Source organism: Cnephaeus nilssonii (assembly GCF_951640355.1).
Source record: "Cnephaeus nilssonii genome assembly, chromosome: 13".
In the NCBI taxonomy this organism is placed as follows: Eukaryota; Metazoa; Chordata; class Mammalia; order Chiroptera; family Vespertilionidae; genus Cnephaeus; species Cnephaeus nilssonii.
Window position 1 is genome coordinate 16913978 of NC_137084.1, and position 24061 is coordinate 16938038.

General features: G+C 39.9%; 1 protein-coding gene across 4 annotated transcripts in view; it reads right to left on the reverse strand.

Moving 5' to 3' along the window:
• Positions 1-22758, reverse strand: part of AMBRA1 (autophagy and beclin 1 regulator 1) — a 169095-nt gene extending 146337 nt beyond the window's left edge. For 2 of the 4 annotated variants that reach the window (XM_079788544.1, XM_079788540.1), the window contains exon 1: positions 22532-22758. The gene's annotated coding sequence lies outside the window, so the exon portion shown is untranslated. Of the gene's footprint in view, positions 1-13567; positions 14177-22312; positions 22409-22531 lie in introns of those variants that run through there. The other 2 variants (XM_079788542.1, XM_079788543.1) reach the window with 2 other exon arrangements.
• Positions 22759-24061: the final 1303 nt, after the last annotated feature.

Below are 24061 nucleotides of genomic sequence, written 5' to 3' on the forward strand. Positions count from 1 at the left end.
CTACAGGTATCAAAAGGAAGATAAAAGAACTGCTATAAATACCAGTTATCAAGAAATCTAAAAAAAACTAAAGCTCAGGATTACCAAAGAGCTTGACTATCAATTCCCAGGGACCTAAACACACTGAAAGTTCAAACAAGAGAAAGTCTAACTGATGGCAAGAAGTCAAAGGGACTAAAACAATTGCACAGTTTTTCTTTTGTCTGAAGAAAAATATTTGCCTGTGTTTCTTTAAAAGGATATAGGACTTCTCTCCTGATATACTTCTTACCGCCACCTGAAAAGAATGTTTACTTGGTTCTCTATAAAGAACAAAAGGAATTAAATCCAACTAAAGGCAGACTGACCTGTAGCTGAGGAGGAAGTGCCAGCCAAGTGTGTTTTTCATTCCTCTTTTTAAAAAGAAGGAAGAAAAAAGTTTCCCAATCTGTCCCTTAAACCAGACTGAGAGAAAAGACGCCAAGAGCAGCTTCTGTGAAGCCATTTCAGTCCTCAGAATGTATTCTCAATCATCAAAGCCTCATGCGATTAGAACCAAAAGGACACAACTGCGATAAAAAGAGTGGGGCAAAGTAGGTTTACAGTTGTTTGTATGGCAAATAATACAATAATCAATAAATAATAATACAAGAATAAACTGTTTCCCATACTCACAACTATAAACTGCCTTTTGCCCCACCCTGTATACATAACACAAATGCCAAGATTCTACCCCCTGCTTCCCATCCCACCTCCCCTAACATAACTGAGCACTCTAAAAAGTTAGGAAGATAAACCACCTTTAAAGATTTTCTCTGCTTAATTCTAGGACATAATTATATTTTACAACTACTAATAAAAAATCACCAGTGGGAAGTGAAAGTTGGATTTACAGGTTCTCCTTGCAATGTGATCATCTTATGCCAGCAGTATTGCTCCACCTCCTAGCTATATGACTTTCAGCAAGTTATTTAACCTCTTTGAGACTTCGTTTCCTCCTGTATAAAATAGGAATCACAGTATCTGCTTCATCAGATTGTTGTGAGGCTCCAATAAAGAGTGAGAGAGCTGTTAATTACTGTTGTCCTTAGTATTCAATCCTCTTTGGGGTTTACTATGGTTTCCCACACCAAATGATAAAACCCCAGAGACCCAAGATGCCACAAATTCCTAAGACTAGCGGATTTCTAAGAAACATTTCAAAGGCTGTTACCAGACAACAAAGTAAAATGAATATACTCAGGAAAATAAAGTATATTTATGTGGCAAAAATAATCAAATGAGATCTGGGCAACCTGTACATAAGTGAATTATAAAACAAAACAAATGCCCTGGCCAGGTAGCTCAGTTGGTTACAACTTATTTGATCCCCAGTCAGGACACATACAAGAATCAACCAATGAAAGCATAAATAAGTAGAACAACAAATCAATGTTTCTCTTTATCCCCCTTCCTCTCTCTTTCTAAAATAAATAAAAATTTTAGACCTGGAAGGGACTTCACAGAGTGTAATCACCTCATTTATCCGAGTTACTGCATCTCTCCCCACTTCACTATGTTCCTGGAGGCAGCCTAAGAGTCATTCGAATCAGCTAGGTGATACCAACATATATATTCCATAATATGCTGGATTCAACCCAAGGTTAACACTTCAAAAGGAAAAAAAAAAAAATCCTTTAAATACTAAATCTAGGATCACTTGTGTAAGTAAAGGTCTCCAAACAACTGGCAAATTAACCACAAAATGTCAGGCCTTTCATTAGAGGCCTAAAAGTGGTCCGGTACTTTTTAGAAACTGCACGTGGATTGAAATACACAGGGTTTTCTGCAGTTGTCAGCTTTGCTTTCATTAATAGGACTTTATACAAGGCATTTCAGGACACTTCAAATGACAACCTATAGAATACAAGTCCAAAATGTGATCACCCCAGGCCAGGGCTGAAAAACAGCATATTTAGAACAAGTACAGAGGCAGTGTTTATATTCTGAAAGTGGGATAGGAATACGGGAGGTTATATTTTAGAATGCCAGATATAAATGTGATGTGATTTAATGGGCAAAGGTAAGACTAAGAAGTTCCCATAACTGATTTTTTACCAATGAGTTGTTACATAATCTTGGACAAACCACACTCTTCCTGAATTTCAAATTTTCCTCCATGTATGAACTGAAAGTAGAAATGGAGTACCTTAGAAGAAAGAGAGTACAAAAATTCAAGGCAGGATTACTACTTTTCAAAGTAAAAGCCAAGTTAGGAACCAACAATAACCAGAATAATAAATGGGAGTTCACACAAAGATGTGTGGCACCTACAGTTCTGAGAGAGTACAAAGGAAACTACAGTGGCTATGAAACAGAATCAGAGAGTATCTGACAAATTGAAAGCAAATAATTTTATAGAATCAAAACCAACACAACCTATATACAGTCCCTTTAAAAGAAGCAAAAACCCATAAATAAAATGCTTACAGACATACCTGCACCCTTACCTCATTTATGTTCAAAATTACAAATACTCTAAATTACAAGTGGTCTCTCCATGTAGAAAGTCAGGCTAAGAGGTAATAATCAGTCAAGTACCTGGTACAAAGATTGTCAGCCCAAATTTACCAAGAGTTGAGTAAGCAATGTAACCCCTTTTTGTTCTCATATCCACTACCACCCCCAACATTTTTTATATATAAACTCAGAATAAGGCAGAACTCTCCACAATATATCACAAACTGGCTAACAACTTTACAAAATGCTTTGATACAAAACTAAATAAATTTTTATTACTGTTTTTATAACAAAGGGGATAAAAAAGCACCAATTTTTCTGCTACAAATTTTGCTTACTAGGTGTAGAGCTTTCTAAAATAATTTACGATGATGTAACCTAATGTCCAAATCACAGGAAAGTTTGTGATCAAAACCAGAAACAGCCGAAACCGGTTTGGCTCAGTGGATGGAGCGTCGGCCTGCAGACTGAAAGGTCCCAGGTTCGATTCCGGTCAAGGGCATGTACCTACATTGCGGGCACATCTCCAGTAGGGGGTGTGCAGGAGGCAGCTGATCGATGTTTCTCTCTCATCGATGTTTCTAACTCTCTATCCCTCTCTTCTCTCTTCCTCTCTGTAAAAATCAATAAAATATTTTTTAAAAAACACACCAGAAACAGAAAGCTTTAAGTCCCAAATTGAGACTGACAATCTTCCATACTCCCATTTACCTCAGAAGCATAAAGAAAAAAGAAATGACATTTTTTTAGGTTTTTTTCTAAACATTTTTTTAACAGACTTCATTTTTTAAATATATTTTTATTGATTTCAGAGAGGAAGGGAGAGGGAGAGGGAGAGAGAGAAGAAACATCGATGGTGAGTATCATTGATTAGCTGCCTCCTGCAGGTCCCCTACTGGAGATCGAGCCGAAAACCCGGGCATGTGCCCTTGACCAGAATCAAACCCAGGACCCTTCAGTACACAGGCCAACACTCTATCTACTGAGCCAAACCAGCTAGAGCAAAGAAATTATGTTTTATCTGCAAACTATTCGGGAGGAAACAGTGTTGAGAACACAAGAACCCCTGAAGACTCAAGGAAGAACAAAAAAGAAACTACTAAACCTAGAGGAAAATTAAGTCAAGTTTTGAGTCTTAAGCTATCAAACAAATCAAGACCAGGACGGCTACTCTTAAGTGCACAAAACTGGCAAGAGATCTATTAGCAAGCAAAGAGAAAAGGTAGCTTTTGAAAAATTTTATTTGAGAAAAGGTAGTTTCTGATGAAAGAAATTTCAGAGGCAAAAACAATTTAACCCCAGAAATGGGAACTGACCCCAGCTGCCTCAGGCAAACAGGCCTAATGACTTCGGCAACAACATACCTTTCATCCACCAACAGTATTAGGAGACTAAAGTAGAGCCAAATCACAAAGGATTACATCTTTCTATTTCTACATACCCTCCTCCCTGGAGCACATTGCTCCCTACAATTCTTGGAAACCCCGGGAACCACAGCAACAGTATTGTAAAAAGCTTTAGGAACATTAATCCAAGGATCCTCTAAGTCCCAGGACAGATGAGATTATTCACCAGCCAAATAAAAATAAAACCTGGAAGAGGCTAAGAAATTCAGGTAGGTTCGTGATGAGTCAGTCGCCAAAGCAGGATTTGAATTCAGGCTTTCCCCTCAGATACTATCAGAGCTTGACTCCCAGTCCTTGGCTCAGCAGATACTGTGTTCAGTGTTCTCCAATGTTAGAGTCAGCCCAGGTCAGGTTCTTGGCTGACTAGAATAGGGAAAGAAAAGTTTCCCTCTAAAAAAAAATAAAGTTTCCCTCTAGGCTTCAGGAAAAGAAGTCAAATTATTAAGTGCAGAATTCTTATGCTAAAAGCTCCAGATCCCCTCCACCTTGCCAATCACATTTCTCAGCCAATCAAAATAAGACACTGGATTTAAGATCCTAGTCATTTTAAGCTCTGACTAGAAGCTTGATTCCATTTTCCCAACTTTCCAAATATGGCCTGGAGGTCAATTCCTCCCAGGATACCAACAACAATCAAGACTTAACTACAACAAGGCTGTGCACACAGTCCACAAAGGGTTGCACCAAGAGTGTCCACCTCAGGTAACTGGGGAGGCTGAGCCACTGGGCCCTATAGGACACCTAGCACACAAAGCTACTCTACCAACTCAGGGAAGCAGTGAAAATGCAGAGACAAAGAAACAGATCACAAATGAAAAGAAATGGAGGAAAGCAAATGACTGGACATAGAGTTCAAAACCACGGTTATAAGGTTTTTCAAGAATTTCCTAGAAAAGGCCGATAAATTTAGCCAGACCCTCGAGGATATGAAAAAGGACCAATAGAAATTAACTCTTTGCACTCGCTTGCTTTTTTCTCGATTCCTTTATTCTACTCGGGATTTAATTTCTTAAATACCCCAGATTTTACAAAGCACTGCAGTAGAATAAAAAACTGAAGTTTCTTTTCGTACAAACTTATTTATTTGGATTTTTTTATATTTCAAATTATTGATACATTCAATACAATTCAACATACGAGCTGCTACCGATGCTAACCGTGTCGAGTCACACTCGATATCCGAGTGCAAAAGGTTAAACATACACTGACTGAAATAAAATATATTATACAGAGACCCAACAGCAGACTAGAGGATCGCAAGAATCAAGTCAAAGATTTAAAATACAAAGAAGCAAAAAACACTCAACCAGAAAAGCAAAAAGAAAAAAGAATCCAAAAATATGAAGATAGTGTAAGGAGCCTCTGGGACAACTTCAAGTGTACCAACATCCGAATTATGGGGGTGCCAGAAGAAGAGAGAGAGCAAGATACTGAAAACCTATTTGAAGAAATAATGACCGAAAACTTCCCCCACCTGGTAAAAGAAATAGACTTACAAGTCCAGGAAGCGCACAGAACCCCAAACAAAAGGAATCCAAAGAGGACCACACCAAGACACATCATAATTAAAATGCCAAGAGCAAAAGACAAAGAGAGAATATTAAAAGCAGCAAGAAAAAAACAGTTAATTACCTATAAGGGAGCACCCATACGACTGTCAGCTGATTTCTCAACAGAAACTATGCAGGCCAGAAGGAAGTGGCGAGAAATATTCAAAGTGATGAATAGCAAGAACCTACAACCAAGATTACTCTACCCAGCAAAGCTATCATTCAGAATTGAAGCTCAGATAAAGAGCTTCACAGATAAGAAAAAGCGAAAGGAGTTCATCACCGCCAAACCAGTATTATATGAAATGCTGAAAGACATTCTTTAAGAAGAGGGAGAAGAAGAAAAAGGGTAAAGATAAAAATTATGAACAACAAATACATACCTATCAACAAGTGAATCTAAAAATCAAGTGAATAAAAAATCTGATGAACAGAATAAACTGGTGAATATAATAGAAGCAGGGGCATAGAAAGGGAGTGGACTGACAATTCTCGGGAGGAAAGGGGTCTGAGGGGTGTGGGAAGAGACTGGACAAAAATCGTACACCTATGGATGAGGACAGTGGGGGGGAGGAAAGGGCAGAGGGTGGGGTGGGAACCGGGTGAAGGGGAGCTATGGGGGGGAAAAAGAGGAACAATTGTAATAATCTGAACAATAAAGATTTATTAAATATTTTTAAAAAATTTAAAAACCACTAGTCTGAAACAGAAGACTGTCTTTTCCATCTCAGCTTTGCCATTCATCATTTATATAACCTTACAAGAGATACCACCATCCACTTAATAGGTCTGTAATGAATATTACATAGAACAAATATAAAATTACCAGCATATCGTAAATATTCAAAAGTTGGATCCCCTCTCTTTTATCCTGTAGAGGTAACAGTGGTTGCCAATTCAAGAAAGCTCAATGCAGCACATCCAGCGTGGCTCAGTGGTTTCGGGATCGATCCCCAGTGTGGGGCATGCAGGAGGCAGCTGATTGATGATTATCTCTCATCATTGATGTTTCTGTCTCTCTCTCCCTCTCCCTTCCTCTCTGAAATCAATAAAAATATATTTTAAAAAAAAGAAAAGAAGCCCTAGCCGGTTTTGCTCAGTGGATAGAGCATTGGCCTGCGGACCAAAGGATCCCGGGTTAGATTCCGGTCAAGGGCACGTACCTTGGTTGCAGGCTCCTCCCTGACTCGAACCCTGGTCAGGGCTCGTGCAGGAGGCAACCAATCGATGTGTTTCTCTCTGTCTTTCCCTCTCCCTTTCACTCTCACTAAAAATCAATGGAAAAATATCTTCGGGTGAGGATTAACAACGAAAAGAAAGAAAAGAAAGCTCAATACGTATATTTGATGATATCTTCAAATCAGGAAACAAGTAAATACTCCCATAGCTCAACTAAAATAAACCTAATAAATCCTTCATTAAAGGTACCAATGGGCCAAAACCGGTTTGGCTCAGTGGATAGAGCATCAGCCTGCGGACTGAAAGGTCCCAGGTTTGATTCCGGTCAAGAGCATGTACCTTGGTTGCGGGCACATCCCCAGTAGGGGGTGTGCAGGAGGCAGCTGATCGATGTTTCTCTCTCATTGATGCTTCTGGCTCTCTATCCCTCTCCCTTCCTCTCTGTAAAAAATCAATAAAATATATTTTTTTTAAAAAAGGTACCAATGGTAGTAATACCACCTAACTCAGCTTAGCTTTCCAGTCAACGGCCCTTAGACTTCAAAGCCCAATTTTGATGAGACAAGAGATCTCTTACAAGATACCTTAATGCAGACGCTACACTGAGTGGCCAGATTATTATGATCTCTGAACACATAATAATCTGGCCACTCTGTGTTTGTGTGTGTTTATATATATACCGTATTTTCCGGCGTATAAGACGACTTTTTAAACCAGGAAAATCTTCTCAAAAGTTGGGGGTCGTCTTATACACCGGTGTCATCTTATAGGGCGGGTATATCCCAAACTCTATATTTTAACTGGAAAAGTTGGGCATCGTCTTACACGCCCAGTCGTCTTATACGCCGGAAAATACGGTATATATTAGAGGCCCGGTGCATGAATTCGTGCATGGGTGGGGTCCAGCCAGCCTGGCCAGGGGGAGGGGACATGGGCAGTTGGCCGGCCTGCCTGCTGGTCGAACTCCTGCTCCGGGGGACAATTTGCATATTAGCTTTTTATTATATAGGATATACACTGAGTGGCCAGATTATTATTCGTTCAGAGATCATAATAATCTGGCCACTCAGTGTAAATGCCAAATTGAATAAATTAATGCTGTTCTGAGCACCTTAACATTGGTACTTCCTGAGTGAAGCATTTAAACTGGAAACTTAATATTGCACTTAATGAATATTTTTATATTCATGTTCTGCAACAGAATCTAATGAGCATTTGCCTATCTTCTGGGCTTCTATTTCTCCAGGCACCACAAACCAAAAATATGGTTACATCATGTGTACCTTCATCTAAGTAATTTTAACCTGTCATGTCCTAAACTAGTAATTAAAAATCTATTATCTTAGCCGGTTATTGATAATATGTTCCCATTTCTACATGTATAACAGGAGAACAAATTAATTTTTATAGGAAAGAGATTATCAATCTGAATCTAAGCCCAGCCAACAAATCTCAAATACATACTCTATAGAAGCTACAGATGTTGGCTTTGATCCCCATGGTTTAGGAAGAAAATTGTAATAAAAATAATATCATACAAACAAATGTTTAATAGCCCTGGACGGGTAGCTCAGTTGGTTAGAGCACTGTCACAATATGCCAATGTTGCACATTCAATCCTCAGTCATGGCACCTACAAGAATCAACCAATGAATGCATAAATAAGTGGAACAACAAATCTCTCTCTCTTCTTCTTCTTCTCTCTCTCTAAAAATCAATAAATTTAAAACAAATTTTAAATAAAAATTTAAAAATATACCAAGAAGCCAAGAATAACACATATGATAAAGAACACATCCCTCAGCATAAGATTCAGAATGTTAGTATTCTATTTTACCAGGAGGCCTTGAGCAATTTTTTCTTCGTAAGGAGAATTATAATATACTCATTAAAATGCCAGAAATACTGTTTTGGTTAACTACCAAACAACTATGTTCTGGGGTTACCAGGGACCTCAGCAAGTAATCTTTCATATCTCCTTCATTTCTCAACAAGCCCAAACCTACATCATCCTAGAAAGATAGTTACTAAGTCTTTGGGAAAGATATTTCACAACCTTCCTTGGTAACATTCCAGGATCTTGCAGTCAGGAAGTTCTTTCTAATTTGTAATATATATCCCTTCAGTTGCAATTAAAACATATTCCCTCTTGTCTTGTCCTCTATGGAAAGAGAACATCTGCTTAACACCTCCTGAACAATATCTCTTCAAGAGAATATAAAATATAGGAAGCCCATTTCAAACAGCCTCATGTAAATTCAACATGGCTTTAAATGGGTCACCTTAGACAAAGAACATCATTAAGTCTTAAATTCCTACTTCCATCACTGACTTGCTCTGAAGATGATAGGAAGTTAAAACGATGCAGATGCTATGCCTCAATTATGCCATCAGTAAAATGCAAATAATAAAACCAGTATGTTAGGAGAACACAGTTCCTCAAAAAATTAAACATACAGGAAAGAGATTCTCAATCCCAATCTAAACCCAGCAAACAACTCTCAAATCACACACACTAGGGCCCTGCAATTCCACTCATAAGTATATACCCAAAACAACTGAAAACAAGTACATGTACACACAATGTTTACAGTGGCACTACTGACAATATCCAAAAGGTGGAAACAGTCCAAGTGTTCAACCTGGTTGAATGGATAAACAGATTATGATATACAGTATACACATGTGTGTATGCGTGTGAGTGTGTGTGTGTGTATATACATATATATATATATATATATATATATACATATATATATGCAAAAGGTTCTATGTATATTATATGATTACATTATATGAAATATCCAGAACAGATCAATCCATAAAAACAGATTGCAGATTGCTGTTTCCAGTGGCTGGTGAAAAGGAGGAATGAAAAGAAACTGCTTAATTGGAAAGGGGTTTTACGTAGGAGTGATGGACATGTTTTAGAACTAGACAGAGATGGCACTTACACAACACTGTAAATGTACTAAATGCCACTGAATTGTTCACTTTAAGGTGGCTAATTTTGTGTTACATCAATTTTTTTTTTTTTAAAGAATGCTAGGAGCCCTAGCTGGTTTGGCTCAGTGGATAGAGCGTTGGCCTGCGGACTGAAGAGTCCTGGGTTCGATTCCAGTCGAGGGCACATGCCCGGGGTGTGGGCTCGAACCCCAGTAGGGGGCATGCAAGAGGCAGCCAATCAATGTTTTTCTCTCATCAGTGATGTTTCTCTCTCTCTCTTCCAATCTGAATTCAATAAAAATATATATATATTTTTTAAAAGAATGCTAGAAGAACAAAGATAATATCCATAAAATGCCCAGCCCTTCCCAGGAAAGTCATGATATAAAATTCTAAATAGAATTATAGCCAAAATGTTTAATATTATTTTAATACGAGAAGCCCAGTGCACGAAGATTCGTGCTAGAATGGGCTTTCCTTTCCCTGGCTGCCGGCACTGCCTTTCCACTCCGGCCCAGCCCCTTTCCACTCAGGCCTTGGAGCCGCCTCTTTCCGCTCCGGCCCCGCCTTCCCATGATGCCCAGAGGCCCTGAGAGATGGGGGTGGGGCAGAATGCCTGCGTTGTCGCCATGGTGATGATGCAAGTGTCCCACCCCGTCACTCGGAGCCTGTGTATGCAAATTAATCGCCATCTTTGTTGGGTTAATTTGCATATCACTCCTGATTGGCTGGTGGTGTAGCGGAGGTACGGTCAATTTACATGTTTGTCTATTATTAGGTAAGATAGCCGATTAGACTCTGAGCAAAGATTATGTAAATGGGAAACAAAATAGAAACCAAAATCAAGTCTAGAGTCACAATTATACAGTATCTATAATAATAAAAGCATAATATGCTAATTAGACTGGACAACCTTCTAGATGAAGCTGTGGTGGACAGGGGCCAAATCTCCAAAATTTATAGGGAACTCATAAAATCTAACAAAAGGAAGATAAATAATCCACTCAAAAAATGGGCAAAGGGCCCTAGCTGGTTTGGCTCAGTGGATAGAGAGAGCATTGGCCTGCGGACTGAAGGGTCCTGGGTTCAATTCTGGCCAAGGGCACATGCCTGGGTTGTGGGCTCAGATCCCCAGTAGGCGACGTGCTCAATCAGTGATTCTCTCTCATCTCTCCTTCTCCCTTCCTCTCTGAAATCCATAAAGAAATATATTTTTTTTAAATGGGCAAAGGACCTAAATAGACACTTTTGAAAGAAGACATATAGAAGGCCAAGAGACATATGAAAACATGCTCAAAGTCACTAATCATCCAAGAGATGCAAATCAAAACAACAATGAGATACCATCTCACATCTGTCAGAATGGCTATCATCAACAAATCAACAAATGACAAGTGTTGCAGAGGATGTGAAGAAAAAGGAACCCTCTTGCACTGCTGGTGGGAATGCAGACTGGTGTAGCCCCTGTGGAAAGCAGTATGGCATTTCCTCAAAAAATTAAAAATGGAACTTCCATTTGACCCAGTAATCCCAGTTCTAGGAATATATCCCAAGAAAACAGAAACACCAATCAGAAAGGATATATGCATAGCTAAGATTTGGAAACTGTCTAAGTGCCCATCATCAGATGAGTGGATTAGAAAACTGGTACATCTACACAATGGAATACTACACTGCTGTAAAAAAAGAAGGAATTCTTACTATTTGCAACAGCATGTTTGGAACTGGAGAACATTATGCTAAGTGAAATAAGCCAGTCAGAGAAAGATAAATACATTATCTCACTCATTTGTGGGATATAATGAACAACATAAACTGATGAACAAAAATAGAACCAGAGTCATAGAAGCATCGAACACATTGTCCAACCCATGAAGGAAGGCGGGGGGTGAGGGGGAAAGAGATCAACCAAAGGACTTGCATGCATGCATGTGAGCATAACCAATGGACACAGATGAGGGGGGCATGTGCTGGGGGTTGGGGGCAGCCAGGGAGAGGTCAATAGGGGGGAAAAGGAGACTTATGTAATATTTTAAACAATAAAGAATTTAAATTATAAAAAAATTAAAATAAATAAAAGCTAATACCAAAATACAAAGAACCATTAGGTAGGAAGGTGAAAAAGAAAGGCTACTTAACAATAACAAAGTTGAAAATTACATAAACCCTTAACCTCCAAAGCTACATATAAAAATCATGAGAATCATTACTCTCCCCATTTTGCAAATATACTCATTCCCTCTCGCCTTTCTCCTTTAATACAACCTCCTGGCAAGACACTAAGGCTAAGCAACCACGAACACAAAAATTAAAATGTATTGTTCCTATCATCACGGACCATATTACATTACTTCTTTTTAAAATATTACTTCTTATGGAGAGACAGACATGCTAATAATCAAAATATACAGACCATCTCTACTTCCTCCCTTCCCACTTCTTAAACCCACTTCAATTTGGCTTCTGGCCCTACATTCCTCCAACATTGTTCTTGTTGTGACCATCAATGATCTCTGTGTTGCTAAAATAACAAAATACAGGTGGATCACTTCCTTCTTGAAACATGCTCCTCTTTCCATTTCTGAGATTTTCTCTTAAATTCCTTAGAGCTGGGTCCTTTGCACTCTTCTCTTCCTAGTCTACTAGTATACATATCTTTCCTCTAGATAATATCCTCCATTTTTCTTGGCTGTAAACACCACCTATATACCAAGAGCATCCAGATTTATTTCCAGCACCATTTTTGAGCATTAGCTCAAAGATTGCTTGCTTGATGTCTCCATTTGTATGTTTTCACACATCTCACATTTAGCAAGACTAAAATGGAGGTCTTCATTCCACTCCCCAACTCTAGTCAAAATCTGCTCCTCCTCCAGTGTTTCCATCTCAGAAATGGCAACTTCATCTATCCAGATGCTCATGCCAGAAATCTGGGAATCATACTTGACACCTCCCTCTTCCCACATATCCAACCCATCATTAGGTCTTGCCTGTCCTAATTCCAAAATATGTACTGAATCTTTCTACTCTCCTCCATCTCCACTGCCTACAGCCAAATCCAAACCGTCATCTTTTGTCTGGACCACTATAAGACATCCTACCTATCATACTTCCCCCTCTTCTTCTCTTTCCAAATGTTCCATAATTTCCAAATTCTTTCCCAAAAATGTCCACAATATAGCCAGAGTAACCTTTTAAAATCATATACTAGGTCACAAAATGCATTCTTAACCTTCTAAGACTTCCAATTATACTTAGAAAAGAAATCCAAACTCTTCGACAGTCCTGCTTAAGTCTCTATCCTTGTACTAAGCCTCTCTCCTCCCTCTCCCTCTATATTCCCGCTACACCAATCTCCTTTCAGTTTCTCAATGTGCCAAGTTCTTTCCCACCCCAAGGATGTCCTACAGGCTATTCCTTTTACCTTCCCTTTTCATCCTCCTGTCTCTGTTAAATATCTTAAATATCACTTCTTCAGAGAAACCTCCCCAAAGCACCAATATAATTCAGGTTCCCCTATTATAATTTCCTTTTTACTTTTCCATTGTGGGACTTTACACACTTTGCAATTATACATTTATTGATGCATTTTTTGTTTACTGTCTTTCTACTCTGGACTATAATTTATATAAGGCATGGCCAATGTCTATTTTTTTCACTCTAGTCTGAGTACAGTGGTAGTAGTTTAGAAAGCTTAGAATTGTTTAAAGTAGTTTAGAATCAATATAATTTAGGGCTTAAGAGCAGGGGACTATGGAGCCAAGCTGCTTGGTTTCAAATCCTGGTTCTGCAACTTACTACCACCATGACTTTGGGCAAACTGCTTCATCTCTCGGTGCTACAATTTCAACATCTATTAAATGGGGAGAATAGAAGTTGGTACACCAAGGGGTTGTTATGAAAATGAAAAGAATCAATGACACAGCCGAGACCGGTTTGGCTCAGTGGATAGAGCGTCGGTCTGCGGACTGAAGGGTCCCGGGTTCGATTCCGGTCAGGGGCATGTACCTTGGTTGCGGGCACATCCCCGGTGGGGGGTGTGCAGGAGACAGCTGGTCGATGTTTCTCTCTCATCGATGTTTCTAGCTCTCTGTCCCTCTCCTTTCCTCTCTGTAAAAATTCAATAAAATATATTTAAAAAAAAAAAAAAAGAATCAATGACACAAAGCACTTAGTATAGTACCTGGCACGAAGCACTTCAATAAGCACTGGTTCTAATCAGTTCTTACGGTATCCTCATTATCTACCATAGAGGTAGACATGCAATAAACATTTACTGAATGAATGATTGAAAAAAAGACTCTACAGTAATCCTTAAATAGGTTTTTTACATGACAGAGCAGGAATATTATAGAGATTTAGAGAGGAGCACATAAATAGTTAAGGCAAAGACTGAAACAATTTACAACTTATCCTATCCTATATAATAAAAGGCTAAAATGCAAATCAACCAAACAGCAGAAGGACCGGTCGCTATGATGCACACTGACCACCAGGGGGCAGATGCTCAACGCAGGAGCTGCCCCCTAGTGGTCAGTGAGCTCCCACAGGGAGAACGCCACTCAGCCAGAAGCTGGGCTCACAGCTAGCGAGCGCAGTGGCAGCAGCGCTAAGGATGTCCCACTGATGGCTTAGGCCCGCTCCCTGTGGGGAGCGGGCCTAAGCCAGTCAGACATCCCCCCAAGGGCTCCCAGACTGTGAGAGGGCACTGGCCAGGCTGAGGGACCACCCCACCCTGAGTGCATGAATTTTGTGCACTGGGCCTCTAGTAATGTCATAAAGAGATAAGAGTAATAAAAAACCAACACCACTGGATTTTGTCTTTACCACTATGCAAAAAAATATGTTCATTCTTCCAGAAGTTTACCCAAGGCGATTTGGTAGCTTTGACTTTTCCCTAAATATCATTATTTTCCATGCCTTCAGTCAACTTCAAAATCCTTCAAGCACCAACCTGGCCAGTTTGCTCAGTAGTTAGAGTGTCAGTCCTGGGACTGCAGGGTCTCATGTTCGATTCCCATTCAAGGCACGTACCTCGGTTGCAGGTTCAACCAACTGATATGTCTCTCTCACATCTGATGTTTCTCTTTCCCTCCTCCCTCCCTCCCACTCTCTCTAAAGATCAATGGAAAAAATATCCTCATGAGGCTTAAAAAAAAAAAAATCCTTCAAGCACCATAGTATAGCAGTCGCCAACCTTTTGGACCTCGCGGACCACCGGTTGGCGACCGCTGCCATAGTACAAGTAGATAGTAAATCAGTTTAAATAGAAGGTCAATTTCAGATGCTAACATTTTCTACCTGTTTTGTAAAGAAATGTTTTTCTGTTTCTAAAATAGCTCTGGCCTGTTTTACTGCATGTATTACAAAATCCTCAAAATTTTGCCATCTATCTTATATTTGGAACTCTTTCAGACACTTTTGCTTTCTAAGTTTCTCTTTCCCAGCAAGGGCTCATCCTCTTACTTTAATCTGAAGGGCACTGAAGAGGAGGGATATATATGCTGCTTTAACTTACTATTCCCTATTCAAGTTTACTAAACTTCAATCTAAGAATCACTATTATTTGTTCTCCTTTTGAAGAACACATAATCTTTATTTTGTTATAATAATACTGAAAATGACACTAGCATATAAAGTGCTATGTGCTGCTCTTTACATATATTAACTCATTTAATTCTCACAACTAAATTATATTCTACAGATGAGCAGAGGCACAGAGAGGTTTAGTAACTTGCCCAAGTCACAAAGCAAGTAAGTAGTGGTGCTGGAATTTGGACCCAGAATGCTTGGTTTCAGAGTCAGTGCCACTATGTTGTCATTCAAGAGTTTGGGAAGACTATGTTTTTCTCCCCCGTTTTCACTGGTCAGCTAGACTGAAATACTCCAATTTTCTCTCCAAATCAAACATGCGTATTAATCCTCTTCAACTCAGCAAAAATTCAGATGTTTCACTATATCATTGGCATATATTCCTAAAACAAAGTAATTTTAGTTCATGGAAGAATATATGCATGTTTTATCCTGGGAAGCTGAAATGAACAAATGGTGAAATCTACCTATTAATTCTACAAAAAGAAAATATATGATTCCACTCTCTATAGTGCTTGCTCTGACTTCCTCACTTCACATTTACTTCTCAGCCTACTCTGATCCAGTTTTGACTTCCCTCATCAAGATCACTTATAGAGATAACTGATGATGTCCGTTTCCAAAGCCAAGTATCAATTCTCTATTTTTTATCTAAAGTGACCTCTCAGCAGAAATGCAAACAAGTAACAAGCTTCCTTACTTTTTAAAAAAATCTATTTTCTTGATTTCAGAGAAGAAGGGAGAGGGAGAGAGAGAAACATCAATGATGAGAGGGAATCATTGATTGGCTGCCTCCTGCATGCCCCCAACTGGGGATCGAGCCAGCAACCCGGGCATGTGCCCTTGGCCAGAATCAAACCCGGGACCCTTCAGTCTGCAGGCATACGCTCTATCCACTGAGCCAAACCAGCTAGGGCAATTTTCCTTACTTTTAAAACTATTTTCCCCTTAACTTCCCTCAATGTCTCACTGTTGGGATTTTCCTATCCCCTCACTGGATGTCCTTTACAAAATCCTTGATTTCCCCCCATTTGCTCAATCTTTAATTGTTGCCATGTTCCAAAGCTCAGTCCTTACCCTCTTCTTTTCTCTATTAAAATAAATAAATAAGCCCCTAGTTCGGTGGTTCTCAACCTTTCTAATGCTGCAACCCCACAGGTTGAGAACCGCTGCTGTAGAGCCTAAGACCATCGGAAAACACAGATATTTACATTACGATTCATAACAGTAGCAAAATTACAGTTATGAAGTAGCAACAAAAATAATTTTATGGTTGGGGGTCACCACAACATGAGGAACTGTATTAAAGGGTTGCGGCATTAGAAAGGTTGAGAACCACTGCCCTAGTTGGTGTGGCTTAGTTGGTTGAGAGTCATCCTGTGCACTGAAAGGTCACGGGTTCGATTCCCAGTTGGTCCGGGCACATACCCAGGTTGCTGGCTTGATCCCCTATGGAATTCATGCTGGAGGTGCCAATTGATTCACATGGATGTTTCTTTCTCAATCTCTCTCTTACTTCAATAAAAACCTATTATAAAATAATAAAACGTTAAAATCTTTGTAAAAAATAAAGAGGTACCTTTTAAACACAAAAAGAAAGATTCCAGTAAGTAGCAGCAAAACAAATGTTTGCAAAATACTTTTTTAAAAAAATATGTTTTTATTGATTTCAGAGAAGAAGGTAGAGGGAGAGAGAGATAGAAACATCAATGATTAAAGAGAATCATTGATTGGCTGCCTCCTGCACGACCCCTACTGGGGATTGAGCCTACAACCCAGGCATGTGCCCCTGACTGGAATCAAACCCGGGACCCTTCAGTCCACAGGCCAACACTCTATCCACTGAGCCAAACCAGCTAGGGCTGCAATATACTTTTACTTCTTGGAAGACACCAAACAAGATTATAAATATTATTATATACACACTCAGCAGATGCCTACATTTTCCCTCTCTCAATTTCTAGACAATCCTCCTAAATCGTTCCCCTTATTATAGGCACTTCAGCTTATTCCCTGCTACAAATACACCTGAAGGTATACATGTATCTAGTGTTCAAATTCATGTACTCCACTTCCAAAGATAGTTATTTGGGGGGAAAACAATGAGAACCAATTAAAGGCAGATCATATAAGAATTAAAATATTAAACTCATTAATCAAGCATGTTAGATATTTATAAGCCATAGTTATCCTTTACCAGGGCAAATCCAGTGTCATCATATATTAAGTAACAGACAAATATTGCATGTAGCAATCTTAAATGAAGACTTCTATGGCAGCAAGGGAACCATAATTTAATGAATCATGGGATGCTGTAATTGCAACTTTTTCAAGGGATTAAGGATGCCATAACTGACAACTCCAATCCCCGGGAACACCCAGTGCCCTCCTTACCCTTTCATCTCTCTCTGTCAGCCCTGGATTGTTTCCTTCAAAACACAGCCTAAATTTCAATTTTTATCAGATACCTGGTCAACTCTGCTCCCCAGTGGAATAAACTCCACAAGAGCAAGAACCATCGTGTCTACTCTTGTATTCCAACATCTAATGAGCATTCAATAAATTCGAGATGAACAAAAAGTCTGAAATGGTAAGGGTTGAAATAGTCACAATCAAAAAAGAGTTCCAAAGGTCTGATACGCATATTTCATACCTCGGGAATAAACACAGTACAAGAAAATATTCAGTGAAGCCCCAGCCAGGTGGCTGAGTTGGTGGGAGTGTCATCCCGTACACCAAAAAGGTTGCAGGGTTCATTCCTGGTCAGAGCACATACCTAGGTTCGGGAATGGCACATCAGGGCACCATAAGGTATGAAATGCAACCAATCTGTTTCTGTCTCCTCTCTTCCACCCCTCCTCTTTCTCTAAAATCAATAAAACATATCCTAGGGTGAGGATTTTAAAAAAAACACAATGAAGAAAGGAAAAAGTTTAGGTAGAGAAGTGAGGTGAGAGCAAAGGAAGAGACAGAACAAGTTGAAAAAGACACTGTACTACTAATCTACAGACACGCAAACCAGGACTAAGTAGGAGAGAGTAAATATGGTTGGTGTCACTCCATCTAAACAGGCAGCACCTAAAACTCACCTTTCACTAGCACTTCTAAGCACTTACTCCTTTCCACATCAGTAAGCTCCTTCAATGCTGGTTCAATGTTTAGCACCTCTATCCTCCTTAACTGTCTAGCACAATGCTGCTTTGAAAGAAACAAGTTGTCCAAGAACCTACATGACATCTGTTCATTGTTGCTGTAAGATAGCATAGAAGTTAACATTTGAAGAGCACTTTATCTTTTCAAACCAGCTTCATGTACTTTTTCAACAGAAGTATTATGGTAGAAGTATTATCTTCCCCATCCTGTATTTAACCCTTTGCACTCGCTTGCTTTTTCTCGATTCCTGATACCGATGCTAACCGTGTCGAGTCACACTCGACATCCGAGTGCAAATTAAAGACTCATAAAAGCCTTCAAAGCCTTGGATTTGAAGTTCAGCTCTGCTATACACTTGCTGTGTGATCTTGGTCAAATTATTTACTCTCTCTGAGTTCAGTATCCATGGGGAAAATAAAATATACCTTAAGGGACTATTATGAGTATTAAATGAGGTTAAAGACATGTAAAGAACATGACATAGTAAATGCTCAATAAAGGACAGTAACCTTCCTCCTTAAATAATTTGTAGATTTCTCAGCTAGTAAGCATAGGACTTAAACCCTGGTCTCCTAATTTCCTTAATCTGTTTTTTTTTTCTTACCACATCACTTTGGCAGACTGCCACAGACTACTGGGCACAGGAATACATTCTGATAAAAACTGTTCACAAAATTTTTATCTATCAGTAACTAATTGTAGTTTTGGGAAAAGAAAAAAATAGATCTAATTAACTTAGGGGGAAAGGGAAGGGGGTTTTAAAATACAAATACAGACCACCACCAACAGGACAGGTTGTACTTCTGTATAAACAGAAATTATGACAAGAAACAGAAAGTTCTCTCTGAGTTTATGAGGAACAATTGGAGAAAGAAACAAGAATGACTATGATTAAAGGAACTTAAGGGTTTCTTTTCTCTTTTTTTTTGGTAAACCAAACCACTAGGTAAAAAAGATTTGCATTCCATTCCAAAATAACTCTATCAAGGCTTATCTTTAAAAAAAAAAAAACCTGCCCTAGCCGGTTTTGCTCAGTGGATAGAGCATCAGCCTGTGGACTGAAGGGTCCCAGGTTCGATTCCAGTCAAGGGCTTCAGGTTCCCTGACCCTGGTCGGAGTGCATGCAGGAGGCAACCAATCGATGTGTCTCTCTCACATGGATGTTTCTCTCTTGTCTCTCCCTCTCCCTTCCATTCTCTCTAAAAATCAATGGGAAAATACCCTCAGGTAAGGATTAACAACAACAAAAAAAGACCTAAGCCCTGGCCAGTGTGGTTCAATTGGTTGGAGCATTGTTCCATGGACAGAGATGTGGTAGGTTTGATTCCCGGTCAGGAAACATGCCCAGGTTGCAGGTTCGATCCCCAGTGGGGGCACATGCAGGAGGCAACCAATCCATGTTTCTCTCTCACATCCATATTGGTTTCTTCCCCTCTCTCTCTCTCTCTATCTCATCAATTAAAGGAACATAAATAAATAAATAAATAAATGCCTAAGTATGCTAACGAAAGCTTTTCTCCAATTCCTTTAAGGGTGAGATAAATTGTCAACAAAAACTGCAAACATTCATGAAGATCCTTGAAGACCATAATGTATGGATTCAGTATAATACGTAGCTTAAAGGAGCATGATCAAAATGTTTCATAAGTTTCCTAACACATTTTGAAAATATACTGTACAAAGCTAAATTATAAAAATAACCACTTGTTTTCAAGTGATATACATAACTCCTTCCAGGGCAAGTTCTACCAGTAGAAGACATTCAAAGAAGTTCACATCTTTCCAAATCCCCAAGAACTTTCTTATTAAAAGAGTAAGGTAGCCCTAGCTGGTTTGGCTCAGTGGATAGAACATTGGCCTGTGGACTGAAGGGTCCCAGGTTGCATTCTGGTCAAAGGCACATGCCTGGGTTGCGGGCTCAATCCCCAGTGTGGGGCATGCAGGAGGCAGCTGATAGATGATTCTCTCTCATCATTGATGTTTCTGTCTCTCTCTGCCTCTCCCTTCCTCTCTGAAATCAATAAAAATATTATTTTTTTTAAAAAAAAGAGAAGGTAGAATAATTTAATCACATTCCGAGCCTGTAAATTTCTAAAAGGAAATGCCAGAAGAGAGGGTGATCTGACACTGACAGAACAAAACACGATTTCACCAAGAAAAGTAAAAATTGAATGAATTTCTATCATAAAGCAGGGGAGAAGCTGATAAGCTATATCCTGGAAACCTCCCTACCATAACCAAATTTCTTGTCCTCTTCAACTTAAACCTTTGCTAATTCCTTCCTATGAAAACATAACAAAATGCCCGGCCAGTGTGGCTCGGTGGGTTGAGCATAGACCTATAAACCAGGAGGTAAGTTTAATTCCTGGTCAAGGAACATGCCCAGGTTGGGGGGCTCAATCCCCAGTAGGGAGAGTGTGTGCAGGAGGCAGCCCATCCATGATTCTCTCTCATCATTGATGTTTCTATCTCTCTCTCCTCCCTTTCTCTCTGAAACCAATAAAAATATATTAAAAAAACAATAACAAAATGTTCCTAACATTTCTTTGTGACACTCATAGTAAACTACATTTATTACTCAATATACATTAGGAGCCCGTGAGATAATACACTAACTCTAAATTTGACACAAAACCTATTAATCCCCAAGGGACAGTGTCCCTTCTCTAAATTCTTTCCTCTGATGTCAATTCTCTTCCACCATAAAATCTTTTCCAGAGAACACACATTCTAAGCCTAACTTCCCAATCTAGATTCTCCATAAAGATTATCTGGTGGCTCTTCCTTAACCCCTTTTCTAGGAGCACTGAAGTCCTGGTAACTAGAACATCACTCATAGTCAAGGGCCCTTCATTTAAATCTTACTGACCTCACCAAACACACACACACAAATTAGAGGAACAAAAATCTTTCCGAAACACATGTGAGAATTCTATGTTGATAAAGGAACATAGACTTGTATAGTTTCCATCCATGTACTTGGAATTTAGTCTGTTCTCCCTTAAAAACCATTCTCCTGTTGATTCTACACCTATGGAAATACTTATTCAACCTAGAATGACCTCTCCACTGATTATTTTTTTTCCCAGCAAAGAAATCACACAAATCAGAATCATGACACTGAATCCAATGAAAATAAAATGAGTAAGAACACTTAGTCCCCAAAGTTTCCAAGTCGGGAGACAAAAGGAAAACATAGGAGTTCCCAGGATATTAACTTTCAATTTAAATATCTCAATATTTGAATGAGTCCTACATACAACTTTTATAACTCTAGTATGCAGTAACTAAACCACTACTCAAAAAATGACAAAACTGTCTGAATAAGAATCCTGGGGTTTCCTCTGGATTCTTCCTAGAAAGCAAACTCTCAGGAAAAATATCTGACTTCAAAATCTTGACCATCCGGTTAGACATTAGCATCTTCACCACGACAGCTGAAAGACTTACACTGAGAAAGGAGAAATAAGTATTAATTTTTAAAAAATTGAAAAGGAAAAAAAAGCAAACTGGACAGCAAACAAAATTTTCTATTAAACAGAAATTGTCATTGCTACGCTCGTGAGAATAATGCAGACTTTGAAAAGCAAAACTAGACAAAAGATAGCATGGTCCCTTTACTTCTGAAGTCTCCAGTGACAAATCTATAGTCCTAGGGAGGAGGAACCACAGGTAAACAACAAATCACATTTAAAGATCTGTCCGGGATATGGGGAGTCACATCCCAGACCTCCGCCTCAGTTTCCCTAACCAAAAAAGGCAAGAACATGACACTTCGCTCAGAGGAGCCAGAGGACCTAGTTCCATTTCCTACACCTACTCAGGGTCCCTTCAAAGGCCAATCTCACTAAGGGGGTCCCCAGTGCAATTGAGTCACGACAAGGGAGTGTTGCGGGGGGGCGGGGGAGGAGGATCAAAGCGCGCAAAGCTCTATCCGTTCCTGGAAAGCGATTTCCCCCTCCACTGGGGGTGCCAATACCCGCCCTCGACCCAACATCCCCTCCCTACCGAACCACACCGGGCAGCCTCAGCATCTCTCCCTCCTTCCGGCTTCTCCCTCAGTTCCCGGCCGCCTCTCGGACCGCGCCCCCGAACGCAGCCGGGTAGCTCCTCCTCTGGCCGCGTCTCCGCAGCCGACCCGCCCGCCCACCCGCCGGCGCCAAGGTCTTCCCAACCAGACGGCGGAAGGATGCCGGGCCGGGCCTCCCAGGCTCCTCCCGGGCCTACCTGCGAGGCGGGCGGGGGCTCGGTTTGCAGTCCAGCGGGTGGACAGAGCCACAAGGAGGAAGAAGAGGCAGGAAGGCAGCAAGGGTCCGCTCTGCCGACCAGCAGGAGAAAGCAGCTTGAGCGCAGGGCCGCGCGAAACAGTCAGCCTTCGACCCGGCACTACCGCCGCTCAGGAGACATCAAGCGAGAAGACGGCGCAAAAGATTACCGAATGCACGAACGTCCCAGACATCAAAGGAGGAGCGCCCGCGCAATCGTTCAAGGCACTGCAGTCGAGCGCCGAAAAAAAACATCTCCGCTCCAGTTCAAAGTCCGGCTCCTGTCCAAGGCACAAATAAACAAACCCAGATCGATCGTAAGCCACGGAGTAAAGAAACCTGTATTTCTGCCATTTTCTGTGTCCGTTGCCGGCTAAGTTGTTTAGAGAACAGGAGTTTTTCTTGAATGTTGAAGATCAAGTCATAGCACAATAACACTTGTTTTAATTATAGTTCAGCGACGATCTTTTGGATTCAAAACACTATCCCAGTTGAGCAAATTTGACAGTTTTCTCAAGGGACAGTGAGGTGAATGAAATATAAAGATTGTATAGATAGATCTAGATATCTATACATATACATATACATATGACAAAGGCACAGAGAGAAAATGAGAGAGAATCCAGACTAAGGAACAAAATGAAAGTGTATTAAAACTTCAATTTAGCTCCCATAAGCATAGCAAAGAGAAGCTGGGAAAAGTCAGGATTGTGTCTGTCCTTAAGGCAGAAAACAAACAAACAAAAAAACACGTACTGCTTTTCTCTTTTATTTTCTTCCAACAGCCTAGAACCACAGGTATGCTTCTCACGTAATAATCAAAGTCTCTGGGTTCAGAATCTGACAAAATGTGTTGATATTTTCATCCTCACAATAATAGCCTCTTTCTGGTCTCTTAGTAAACAAACTAATATGCTTCATCACAAATATGGAGTAAGTACAATTCAAGATATCGCATAGTCAGATCAGTATAACATCTGACTAGCCATAATACAGTTTATCCCACCTCCCCCTAAGGAGGAAGGAGACTTGGACAGTAAAGGTATTATAAGAAAACAAGATTTTTTTTAAAAAGATAGTCCCAACCCTTAGAGAGTTTATAATCAAATCAAAATGAAAGACATTGCAACATTAGCTTTATTTAAAATTTATTGGTGTTTTATTTTTTCAAGTTATAATGAAGTTTATTTAGAAAGTTACAGAAGTCGTAGAAGTGAGCCAGCTGGGCTGCAAAGGCTCTAGAAAAAAGTTACGGAAGCAAAAGAAAGACCCTTGAAGCTTAGGAGAAAGAAAGGCCAAAATACCATGCCTGGGGGAAGAAATAGAGGGAAGGGAAAGATTCGGGCAGGCTCTCTGAGGGAAAGCGGGCCTATTGTTATTTTTAAAGTCTCCTCCTTTAGGTTCCTCAAAATGTTTAAGGGACAACTCATACATATAATGCAGGATGAGACCAGCATCCATAATGTGAGGACAAATCACTGGGCTTTTGTTG